Genomic DNA, 13,702 nt, shown 5'->3' with positions numbered 1-13,702 from the left:
GGTTCAACATCACATAATCAGTAATTATGCTTGTAGTGCTGGCTAAACCACGAATCTGTGGCAATAAGTTGCCTGACCATCTATATAGTGCTTCCAGAAGTCCCATCATTTAGGTAATCCTATCAGGGTGCACTGTCGCAGAATATAAAGTTTCTCAGTACAGGAAATTTCCTTTGTCCTCAAAACAAGTCGTCACTTCAGCAGCAATCGTGAAAGCTGCCAAATAATGCAGATCACTATTTATTTCCCAGAACGATTATTATTACTATTATTATTATTATTATTATTATTTGCCTAGGGTTTATTCAACTATAATGCCAGTAACCTGTTACAAATACAAATGCATTCACAAAGAAATATCAGAAAAGAAAGAATTTACTCAACAATTTAAGATTACTTTACAATATGCACAGAGACATATAATGTACACATACGGATCTTTATGACACCAGATGTATCTGGGAGAGAAAGAAAAGAGAGAATTCAACAAAACTTAAGGAATATGATTATCAAGGTGCTAATGCAACGAACGATAATAAAATACAATTTGGAAACACACGTTACTTTACCGTGTAAATTCCAAAGGGCTTTATATACTTGATCATCCTCGTGAAAAAATACGATCGGTGGTGCTCTTCTTGAAATTGACATCTTCATTTTCATATCTTATCGCTTTCTATCAGCTTCAAAAATTGCAATTAAAAAAAAAAGTGATTCACATTTTCGACTTCCTTTTCCTTTCATCTTACACGGTGGGATTATACGAAGGGCTTTCAATAATTAATGACAGACACTTTCTCTCGACCAATTTTGGTTTAAAAGATACGGAATTTGTTGTCGGACGTCGTGGAATATTTCTGCTGCAGCCCGTAGGGTTTCGTACGTGACGGTCCTGTACGTATTATTCAAAATGCCGTCTATAAGGGAGGTGTGTTCTAAGCATAGGTGTGATTCCTTTTGGCGGTAAATGAGAGCATGCCAGATATTTGTAGCCGCTTGCAGAATATTAACGGAGATCAGCCACTGAAGAAAAGCACGGTGAGTCGTTGGACGAGGAGTCTGTGATAATCGCAACAGTATCGCGCAAACGTGTCCGATCTTTCGCGTGCCGACATGCAGCACGCATCTGTGACGTTTGGAATGTTGGAACGTGCCGACACTCTCATTCGAGGTGATCGAAGGATCACAGTCAGACACTTCGCTGTTCATTGTCAGTTGTTCTGACCCATTTGTCCACCAGTTGGGGCACTCAAAGGTGTGTGCCCGCTGACTTCCTTGCCTCTTAATAGAAGGCCATAAAGAGCAACGAAGGACCATATGTGCAGAGCTGCCTGAGCCTTACGAGGTTGATCGTGACAATTTTTGTCGAACATCGTCAAAGGCAGTGGAACATGGGTTAATCACTCCGAAGCGGAAACAAAATGGCGTTTCGTGGAGTGCCGTGAGACCACCTTCCCTCCGAAGGAAAAGTTGAGAGCAGCTCCGTCAGCCGGTAAAACTATGGCGACAGTCTTCTGGGACTCTGTAGGCGTCATTCTGTTTGATATCCCTCATGATGCAACGATCAAGTGTGTATCGTTCTACGCTCAGAAAACTGAAGAAACGACTGCAGCGTGTTCGTCGCCACAAAAATGCAAACGAACTTGTCCTCCTCCATGAGAACTCAAGGCCTCACATGAGTCTGCACGCCCGAGAGGAGCTCACGTAACTTCATTGGGCTGTTCTTCCTCATCCCTGCTACAGCTCCTTCCGACTTCCATTGTTTGGCCCAATAAAGGACGCACTGTACGGGAAGCAGTACGTGAATGATGGGGAGGTTATTGAGGCGGAAACATGTTGGCTGCGAAGCCGATCAGTAGAGTGGTAGAATAAATTTCCTTTACTTTACGTCTATTGCAAAAAAAGTTTTGTCATCAGACTACCGGTTTCAGTCTGATGACAAAAAGATTTACGACCGCAGACGTAAAGTAAAGGAAATTTACTCTATATTCGGGTCACTGTTTTTCTCACGATCATGAAGCAGCTTGTGAAAAGAATGGTACACTGCATGCAAAGAGGCTCCCCTGTAAGGTGGCCTAATGCCGCCAAATTGAATGGAGATTATGTTGAAAAATAGGGTTTCTTACCCATAAGGGTGGCGAGAAATATGATGTATTTGAATAATGAATAAAAGCAACATGTTGTCAGACGAAAGTGTTGCAGTATTTTGCGCTTAGCCAGTGTAAGTGGGAAGGAGGTGGACCGTAGTTGGTACGCATTGTTGCCAGGGTAGTTATAAGGTCTTTCATCACTTGAAATTATCGAAATAATTTAGAATTTTAATTACTATATGAATGGCAGTTTGTGACAAACCGAAAAATGTCAGTTCTCTCCTCAGTCCTCGTCGGCTTCTAACTGAACTGAACTGAAGATCATAGAATGGATTTTCGAATACAACTTTTTTCTGTAGTGCTCCTCGGAAAGGAGCATTACCGTACCACTTAGAATTTCTATGGAATGCAGTAAATTTTACTAGCCTGATACGATAGTTATATTGCGAAACCTCTAATGACTCAATTATGAAAGTCTTGCTTCCGCAGCAAAAATACGACGGTGAGTCAAATGTAAACCTTAAATATTTTTTCAATATTATTTATTGTGCAGAAGTGGTACAACGCTGTATCACTTTTCAAAATAATCTCCCCCTCGCTCAATGCAAGTCCTCCAGCGCTTACAAAGTGCATAAATTCCTTTAGAAAAAAATTCTTCTTGTAATCCGTGCAACCATTCATGAACCGCGTGGCGTACCTCTTCATCAGAACGGAACTTCTTTCCTCCCATTGCGTCTTTAAATGCTCCAGACGTATGGAACTCACTTGGGGCAAGGTCAGGTGAGTATGGTGGATGAGGAAGACACTCCAAATGCAGGACTGTGACTGTTGCAACTGTTGTACGAGCAGTGTGGGGCCTTGCATTGTCATCATGCAGAAGGACACCTGCTGGCAGCAATCCACGTCGCTTTGATTTGACTGCATGCCGCAGATGATTTTTTAGGAGATCTGTGCATGATCCACTGGTGACAGTGGTCCCTCTAGGCATGTAATGCTCCAAAATGACGCCTTTTTCGTCCCAAAAGAGTGTCAGCATAACCTTCCCTGCCGATGGTTCTGTTCGAAACTTCTTTCGTTTTGGTGATCAGGGATGGCGCCATTCCTTGCGCGCTCTCTTCGTTTCCGGTTGGTGGAAGTGAACCCAGGTTTCGTCCCCAGTAACAATTCTTGCAAGGAAGCCATCACCTTCTCGTTCAAAGCGCCGAAGAAGTTCTGCACAAGCATCAACACGTTATTCTCTCTTTTCTGGAGTCAGCTGTCGTGGCACCCACCTTGCACACACTTTGTGGAACTGGAGCACATCATGCACAATGTGGTGTGCTGACCCATGAATAATTTGTAATCATGCTGCAGTGTCATTCAGTGTAACTCGGCGGTTTTGTTTCACTATGGCTTCAACTGTTGTGATGTTCTGTGGAGTCACAACCCGTTGTTCCTGACATGGACAAGGAGCATCTTCCACTGAAGTCGCACCATTTGCGAACTTCCTACTCCATTCGTAGACTTTCTGCTGTGACAGACATGCATCACCGTTCTGAACCTTCATTCGTCGATGGCTTTCAATAGGTTTCACACCTTCACTACGCAAAAACCGAATAACAGAACGCTGTTCTTCCCTGGTGCAAGTCGCAAGTGGAGCGGCCATCTTTATACTGACACTGCGCCGGTATGTGTGCATCTGCACTATGCTGCCACTTACAGGCCATTCTGCACGCTGTTTGTAGCACGCTTACCAAATTACAGGATAACGGCGCAAAATTTCGATTTGTTATTATAAATTTAAGGTTTTCATTTGACTCACCCTCGTAGAATAATGCGGGGAAATTGGTATTTCTTGTAATATTTCTGCCTGCAGGGAGGGGAGTGGGGGGGGGGGCTGATATCGGGAGCCAACAGTACATACTTGACCACTTTGCGTTCTATAAAGACTGACGTTGAAACGTGGATTAATTAACCGTACCTAAAGACTGTTAAAGGGAATATCGAGGTCTGAATATGGTAACTGAATTGAATCCTAGATGAGAGTTTGTGACTATCCCATTGAAGTGAACGGTGAACCGAGTAAGATGGTGCAGAGGTAAGGCGATGGACTCGCAATTGAAAGTACGGTGTTCAAATCCATTTCTCTAAATCACTTAAGGCAAATTCCTGAACGGATCCTATTCAGATGGGTGAGATCATTCCCCACTTCAGGTTTGTGCAGCGAGTCTTTAGACTTTGTTGTCGGGTGATCTCGAGACTTATTTTTTCACTAGTACTCAACTCGTCTCAGGTCCCAACCTAGAAACTGCATATATTTTTTATTGAAAATTATTATTAGTAGTGGGCAACGGCCTTGCCGCAGTGGATACACCGGTTCCCGTCAGATCACCGAAGTTAAGCGCTGTTGGGTGTGGCCGGCACTTGGGTGGTTGACCGTCCGGGGCGCCATGCGCTGTTGCCATTTTTCGTGGTGCACTCAGCCTTGTGATGCCAATTGAGAAGCTACTCGACCGAATAGTAGCGCCTCTGGTCACAGAAAACCATCCTATCCGCATCCTTAGTGAGGATGACACGGCGGGCGGATGGTCCCGATGGGCCACTTGTGGCCTGGCGACGGAGTGCTTCTTTAAATTATTAGTAGTGGGGGCAGAAGACCTCTGGTATAAGGAGTCACCCTCGTTGTACCAACGGATTTGTTAAAGATTGCAGATATAAAGAAGAGCAGAACGGGACTGTTTTTTGTCCTTGGTGTCGGAAACGATGACAGGAAGAATAATCCACAATGACCAAAGACATTAGTACGCTGTGAAAATGGAATTTAGTACGTTAAAGTTACTTAATGTCCGAAAATTTCTTAGGCTCCACCATGACCGTTATCGTTATCGAGTGGAAAGTGGACAGGTGTTACTACGGAAGTACTGTGCGAAGAGTTGTGCCAAGTGTTGGATGGAAAACGTGCTCGGATAACTGAAGCAGTTGAGGAGACCGCTTGCGAAAAACGGGAAATCCGGGTTCGAGTGCCGGTCTGAAACAAATTTTCACTTGTTAATGAATTATTTCTGTACCCTCATGAGGCTGACCAGTTAGTTCAGTTATTTGCACACTGCGTTTCGAAAAGTCAAATCTCAATTATCAGACTGTTGTATGTGGATTAATATACCATATACGTGTTGTGCTTTGGCCTTGCAGTAACTTGTGGCATGACTCACTGTTTTGTGGACGTGTTTGACAAAAGGATTAACGACTATGTAAATGTGAAAGTAAAATAGATAAGTTACATTTCTCCCGTGGTTACAGCTTCCTTTCTCTGTCGTGAGAAATCGCATAAATCAGCACACTTCGTAAACACTGAGATAACAAACGTGGCGTCTAGAAACTAATAATTGCAACATACAGCAACACAAAAGTACTGTTTCGGAGTGCAAAGAACCTACAGCAGAACAAGAATTATTTAGGAGAAAGTATTGATACACACATCAAAGAAAGTTTTGCATCACCCCAGTTCCCAAACTCGTGAAGATAGACGTTGACTGTGGACATTGTATCACAGACACAGTCCCTTTGACTGTTCAGAGATGTCACTAAACCCGCACAAAGATGCAAACAACCATGCACGAGCAGCACCTATTAGACGCAGGTGGTCCGACAGCCGATCAGTTCCAGTCATTCCACCAGAAAGGAGGTACACGGCTCGTGTTGTCTGTAGTTCAGCCATGCCTAAACAGTCAGTACCGCCGTTCGATAGCACCCGAATTGTTACTTTGTGCCACGAAGGGCTCTCAACAAGGGCAGTGTCCAGGCGTCTCGGAGTGAACCAAAGCGATGTTGTTCGGACATGGAGGAGATACAGAGAGACAGGAACTGTCGATGACAAGCCTCGCTCAGGCCGCCCAAGGGCTCCTACTGCAGTGGATGACCACTACCTACGGATTATGTCTCGGAGGAACCCTGACAGCAACGCCACCGTGTTGAATAATACTTTTCGTGCAGCCACAGGATGTCGTGTTACGACTCAAACTGTGCGCAGTACACTGCATGATGCGCAACTTCACTCCCGACGTCCATGGCGAGGTCTATCTTTGCAACCACGCCACCATGCAGCACGGTACAGATTGGCCCAACAACATCCCGAATGGACCGCTCAGGATTGGCGTCACGTTCTCTTCACCGATGAGTGTCGCATATGCCTTCAACCAGACAATCGTCGCAGACGTGTTATTCAAGGAAAAAGCATTTGAAGATTACTTTTGTTCGTTTACCTTGAACAATTCCAAAACTGTGGTATCTAGAGAAGGCGTATTCCAGTACAAAATTTAAATACATTAAAGTTCTTACTAACAAGTCCTGTTCCCTTTTTCTGTAAGACTAAGTTCGTGCATTGCAAGCGGGAGAATATGAAAATCTTGCGGGTGTTATTTGTAGGCGTTGAGAGTTGCACAAAACCCAGTGGAAGGGCCAGGTGAATCACCATGTATATAAACAACAATTTACTTGTTACTACAATGTTACATTGGTTTGTGGGTGTGAGTGTGTGTGTGTGTGTGTGTGTGTGTGTGTGTGTGTGTGTGCGTGTGTGTGTGTGTGTGTGTATGTGTGTGTGTGTGTGTGTGTGTGTGCGTGTGTGTGTGTGTGTGTGTGTGTGTACGTGAGTGCAGGGTGGGCGAGACGTGAAGCTTGAAATTTGGAGACAGAGTGAAAGGAATGACCGAAGGAGTGCAATCATATGGTTATTCCAGAGCAGTGGGTTGTAATGATTCATGTAATACGTATTATAACTAGGTAAAGGTTGTAGCAGCACAATGATTATGATTTAAAATAATTTGTGCAGACAGATATACGCTTAATAATATAAAAAAGATATATGCAGGGTGAGGATGAAACTTGGCGGTTAGCATTCGATTCCTCAGCCCAAATCAAGACAAAGGTGTATCCAGCTAAATCTAATCCTATAAGTAGGCTTAATAGAAATGAGGTTTGGAAAACGAGCCTCTGGCAATGCTGCATGTGCATGCGGCATGGCAAAGAACAGGTATCATGAACTGTGCACTGTGTTGCAGCTGGCCCATTAGCTCAATGCCATGAGCCATCATCAGGTGGCTTTACATGGATAAATATGGCATTTATGTATTGTGTTAGTCAGATCAGTTAACAGTTCATTTTAAAACCTAACAGGCACACCCACACATAACAGTTTGCACCATATGTAGGTTTGAGAGTACATACACGGTAAAGGAAAAACGCCGCATTTACAGGTCAGTACGTGATTCCTTATCCACATTCAAGGCAAAAGTTTATCTGGCAAAATCCGATGGGGTTCATTTTGGAAGCACATGTATGAAAACGATGACTTGACAACAGTACCACATCTTGCAGCACGTCGGAATGTACATAGGGACGTTAGCACCCCGCAGTACCATACCAGCTGTCGTAGCTCACTGAGTGGACTGCTGGGGTCCGATTCTTCGACATGTTCCTTTATTATTTTTCGATAGTGCTCGTCGTTCATAAGCATCACATCATATTGCCACATGACGGTAGCCTGTCACATGACACAGGGATCCATTAAACTGCATTTTTCTGGCTATTAAGTGCTCAGTGCACAATCAAATTCAGGTATGGCAGCATCCAGATGGAGTACACGAAACTGTGAACACATCGATATGCTTTTGTTGCTGCTTGGATCCAACAACGAAACTGCTCGTGTGTATGCTGCACGGTACCCTCATGAGCGCCATCCTGGTAAGAATGTTACTCGTCGGCTGGAGCAACGCCTTTCAGAAACCTATAATCTTCGTCAACACGTAATGGGAAGAGGTCCCCCAAGGACTGAAAGTACTCGACAAACAAAAGACGCGAGTCTTGAAACCGTCCCTCGGCGAAGTACTCGTGATATTGCAAAGCAGTTCCAGATACCTCAAAGACTGGCTGTTGAAGTGTTGCACGAAGAAAAACTGCATCCACATCAATAAACGTTAAGTCAACACCCCCGAGCAAAGACCACAACCGACTAATACAGTTTGGTGAATTGTGTTTGTATCATGTGGAAGATAACGAACATTTTATAAATAACATCATATGCACTGACGAACCCTATCTTCACCTGTGAAGGCATTTTTTTCTCCACAACTACCATTATTGGTCGGAACACAACCCCTATGTCACGCTTTGCTATAAACCTGTGGACTGAATTCGTGAGAGGAGTGGTTTCGGGCTTTTACCTATTGACAGACAAGTTCAATTTGCCCCTATTTTATACGTCTCTTTGCAATACATTGCCTGGTGCATTAGAATAAGTTGCACATGATGTTCAGAGCTATGGTTTCAGCATGATTGTGCACCGCCAGACTTTGGAGAGAATGTGCGTGACTAGCTAAATGAAGGATTTCCAGGGAAATGGAATGGCCGTGGAGGTCCAATGTTGTAACCTGCATGTTCCTTGGACCTTAAACCACCAGATTTTTATTTGTGGGGACACTTAAAGGAACAAATTTAAAATTCTCTACCCATGGATGCATAAAACCTAACAGTTCGCGTGCATGCCGCTTTGGCAATGATGGATGCAGGCGTGTTGCGTAGGATCCAGCGAAGTTTGATCCAAGAAGTGGCCCATTGTTTGGAAGTGTAAGGCATTGATTTGAATGTCTTCTCTAAAATGAATGTTACTAGAACGTGTACGTACCGCCTCTGTGAAGACGAGTCTCTTCTACAAACGTACAGAATGGGATTATTGTGTGTAGCGTAGCGAGCAATCAACGCTGACGTGGCAAAAGTCATGGGATGCGTCCTAATATCTTGTCGGACCTCCCTTCGCCGGCCTAGTCCAGCACCTCGACGTGACATGGACTCAGCAAGTCGATGCAAGTCCTCTGAAGAAATTTTGAGTCCATAACTGCGAAGCTGTTGCCGGTGCAGGATTTTTTTTTACGAACGGATTTCTCAATTATTTCCCATAATTGTTTTATGAAATTCATGTCCAGCGATGTGTGTGGCCAAAGCCTTCGCTCGAATTGCCCGGAATATTCTTTAAACGAATTGCGAACAATTGTGGTCCGGTTACATGGCGCATTGGCATCCATAAAAATTCCATCTTGTTTGGGAATATGAAGTTCATGAATGGCTGCAAACGGCGTCCACGTAGCCGAACATAATAACCATTTCCAGTCAATAATAAGTTGAGTTGGACCAAACGACCAAGTTCATTCCATGTGAACACATCCCACAACATTATGGAGCCACCACCCACTTGTAAAGCGGCCTGTTTGTAAACTGGGTCCGTGGCCTCGTGGAATCAGCGCCACACGACGACGACACGGTTTTCCTGTCGTTTATGGTCCACTCGATATGGTCACCAGACCAGGGATGCGCTGCAAGCGATGTCGTGGGTTAGACGAGTCACCATTGTCAGTCATCTGCTGCCATAGTCCATTAACGGCAGAATTCGCCACAATGTCCTAAAGGATACGTCCGTCGTATGTCCCACATTGATCTTTGCGGTAATTTGAGTCAGTGTTGCTTGTCTGTTAGCATTGACTCTCGGACATTAAATGATATTCGTCGGCCACTGCGTTGTCCGTCGTGAGAGGTACTGCCTGAAGTTTGGCATTCTCGGCACACTCTCGAAGCTGTGGATCTCGGAATATTGAATTCCGTAACGATTTCCCAAATGGAATGTCCAATGCGTCTAGCTTCAACTACCATGCCGACTTCAAAGTCTTAATTTCCTTCGTGCGACCATAATCACTTCGAAAATTTTTTCGCGTGGAACACCTAAGTGAAAATGATGGCTCCGCCAGTACAGTGCCTTTCTATACCTTGTGTACGTGACACTATCGCTGCCCCATGTGTTTTGTTACCTCAGTGTAGTGTAGCCTACATATTATGTTTTTGTACTTCGCTGGATACATTATACGCTACTGTATCCACTATTATTTTCTGTTGACTTTATTTGTGTGATGGACGAAACGACATGATCGTTCGCTTCTGTAGGAAGTTCATGTTGTGTCTTAATGTTTAAGTAAAGTTACCAGCGATAGAAAGAAATGTACAAGATACCGCATTGTCGGCGTATAAATTGGATATAATTTGATGCTATAACTGAAAAAAGTAGTTTGGCACCAATGCGATTCGAACACCGGCGAGTCTGCATGTCGTTATCCCCAACACTGTCTCGTCGAAACGCATTGTGGAAGTAAAGAGTGGCTAGTAAGAGTAAACTTGTTGTTTCATTATGCGTATTCAGAAACATTTTGTTTGATATTGAAAAAGCGTGTTGTTATTCTCTTTATTGGCAAAAGGTGCTCCATTATCTCCACATTCAGGGAGGAGACTTCCAAGGGGAAGGTAACAACCAGAAAAAGATTGAGTAATCATAGAAAGGATAACTTTTTTGAATTGGAAGGTAGAATGTCGTAAGTCTGAAGGCAATCCCAAAACCAGAGAATCCGAAAAGATGAATGTAAAGTTTCAGTATAGATATAGTGTAGGTCAGTAAGGTGAAATGGAGGGAAGAAAAGGATTTCTAGTCAGATTGATATAAGGTAATATCAAGAGTAGCAGAAAATAGTGTAACAGAAATAAGATTGATCATGAATACGAAGGTAGAGCAGAGATACTGTTAATAGTTCAGTGACGGGATCTTTCTCAATGATGGAAACCATCACCCGACCTAATGTTACCACGTTTGTTACCATCCTGCAGAAGATTCTCTGGGAAATCCTGCTGTATCCTCCATACATTCTCCATCTCTCCCCCATGAGATTTCCATATTTTGGAGCCCTGAAGAAAGACGCTCGTGGCCGTCGATTTGATTCAGACTAAGAGGTGGCGCGCCTGGATGCAATCATGATTTCGTGTGCAGATGCTAACATTTCTCCACGACGGAACTGACTATCTTCCCTCACTTATTATGTGTTGTGGCGATTACTTTCGAAATAAACAATTTACTTACCTTTTTTCAATCTGTCCCGCTTTCATTTGACTGTCCCTTGCATTACCAGGCTCTCGGAAAAACGTCATTCTCACAATCCCGAAGATAGCAACGCTGGGTAAGTACAAAACTTTTTCTTACAATGACTTTAACAACTCAAGTACAGTATACAGAAGAGTGGAAAAGAAACTTCAGGAGCTGTTAGATGCCCGTGAGCTTGACATTAGGAGAGGCAATTCGGATTTTGCTCTTGATTATGGAAACAAGACTCAAGAAAAATCAACAGATGTTTATACTACGTATCGGTCTAGGAAAAATGTTTGACAATGTAAAATGCTGCAAGATAGTTTCAGCAAAATAGTTATAAGCTACAGGGAAGAAGAGTAATGTACAATACGTACAAAAAACCAAGAATGAATGGAAGATAAGAGCGAAGTGCTCATACTGCAAAGGGTGTAAGACAGGGGAGCTGCAATTCTCCCCCGGTGTTCAATCTCTACCATCGAAGAAGTAGTGATAGTTATATAAGAAAGTTTCACGACAGAATTAAAATTTTGGGGCGAAGGGATATCAATAATGAGATTTACTGATGATACTGCTATCTACAGGGAAAGTGAGGAAGATTTACTGGAGGGGATAATCTAATGTACACACAATGTAGATTGCTTGGATTGAGGAGTAGCAAAATGATTTAGCAGCTAAGGTAACATGGGAACTTGTGACAGTAATTCGGATGAAGTGAAATCTCTGCTACCTTGGAAGGAAAATAACAAATGATGTAGAAAACACGGCGGACATACAAAACAGACTAGTGCACGCAAAGAAGGCATTGCTGATCCGAAGAAATCTGTTTGTAACAAACATCGACCTTAATTTCTGGAAGAAATTTTTGAGAATTTATGTTTGGAGCACGCTATTGTGGGATGTGAATCGCACACTTTAAGAAACCTGGAAAAGAAGATAGTTCAAATTTTGGCGTTATATAATCTGAAAATTATGTGGACTAATAAGAAGCAATGGGATTATCTGCAGAATCTTTGAGGAAAGAAACGTATGGCGAGCATTGAGGAGAAGAGGAGACAGGACAATAGGACATAAATTTCGAACAAATGGGAATTACTTCCACGATACTAGAGGGAACGGCAGTAAGTAAATACTGCAGGAGGAGACGGAGATCAGAATACAGCCAACAAATTATTGTGCAAGGGCTGCTCTAGTGTGAATGGCACAGAAGAGGAAATTGTCTCTGGCAGCATCAAACCAGTCTGTTTGGGAGAAGGTTGCTTTCTCATCTTCTTACCGTGCTTCTAACAGTCGGGGTTTATGAGTGAAGTCTGATTCTTCTATTACCAAAGGCCAAATATTTCGGAGCGGAAGACTGTTTCCCATTTCTCGTTGGAGGGTGAGCCATCATCAGCTACACACACACAGAGTTGTCCGGGCAGTGTCTCTAGTATGACCGTCGATCGTGTCGCCTCGCTCTTTTCAGTTTTGAGTGAACAGTGAGCACGTAAAGATGCGTAACGAATAGCGTCTCACGCCACGTATGAGGGCCTGGTTAGAGATTTCGCCTGTGGCATGCAGCCCACAATACACAACTGTCGAGCTGTTCCTTCTTCACGCCAATTCTCGACCAAACACTGCGGGGGCAATGAAGACGCTCCTGTAGCGTTTCTAATGAGAATGTTTGATCACCCACAATACAGTCCGTAATTGGATCCCCCTGAGTCTCATCACTGCTCACAAGAACCGCTGGCTAAGAAGACAAAATATTTCCACAGACAACGAGCTGGAGACCAGTGCAGATAACTGGCCGAAAGCACTAGCGGCTATTTTCCATGACGAGAATATTGGAAAGCTGATACAACACTACAACTAAACTCGAAATTGGAGCGACGACTATGTAGAGAAGTAGGTGGAAGGCGTACCAAATAAATCTTTTCTGGTTTTCACTGTGGTTTCCATTGCCACACACACATGTGTGTGTGTGTGTGTGTGTGTGTGTGTGTGTGTGTGTGTGTTGTGTCTGCGTTCTGGCAAAAACTGCTCTGCTACGGTAATTTACAGCAGGATAATTATCGATGGCGGAGTCGTGCAGCTGTTGTTTGAGAAATGCATTGAGGATGCTTCCGATCTCGACAAGTACCTCCGTAACGCTATTAATGCGTGACCTGTGGTAACCTTAGGGCCTCATCTTCCCTGTCTGGTACCGATGAAGAATTGGGCCTCATTATTACGTCAAGGATCCACGGACACTAAGCTAGATGTGTGTTCAAGTCTTGATGATGCTCAGTCTACTGCTAGTGTTACAAGACACACACTCTGGCCACTGTTCCTTGCCTACCTGTTGCTCCTGAATCGGGTAACTGCAACATTTGTTCGGTTCTTCCATACGTGTACCTGTTACGTACTTTGTTTCATAAAGGGAACTCTATTCTTTTTCTGGGCATCAACTGGCGATTCCAGCGTTCCGGGCAGTATTGATCAATACCGCACTTTGAAAGCTGCTGTGTTCAGAGAAAATTCCGGCAGCAATATTCCGCATGTTTGTCGCAAGATGCAAGTCGATTATTCGCATACCGAGTATCATTAGTAATTCTTCGAACTACGTTTTCCTAAATCAAGAGGAAACCCTCAGAAATATTCTGCTTGATGCACTACGAAGAATTTGAGACTACGCTTCAATCACCAACATTATAGCGCC

The 13,702-nt window shown here is 43.6% G+C and overlaps 1 pseudogene; it reads left to right on the top strand.

Moving 5' to 3' along the window:
• The first annotated feature begins 4,415 nt into the window (after positions 1-4,415).
• On the top strand, positions 4,416-4,533 carry LOC124620447 (annotated as a pseudogene).
• The last annotated feature ends 9,169 nt before the right edge of the window (positions 4,534-13,702 follow it).

This window comes from Schistocerca americana, chromosome 6, assembly GCF_021461395.2.
Source record: "Schistocerca americana isolate TAMUIC-IGC-003095 chromosome 6, iqSchAmer2.1, whole genome shotgun sequence".
In the NCBI taxonomy this organism is placed as follows: domain Eukaryota; kingdom Metazoa; phylum Arthropoda; class Insecta; order Orthoptera; family Acrididae; genus Schistocerca; species Schistocerca americana.
This window is presented reverse-complemented; position numbering and strand designations above follow the sequence as displayed.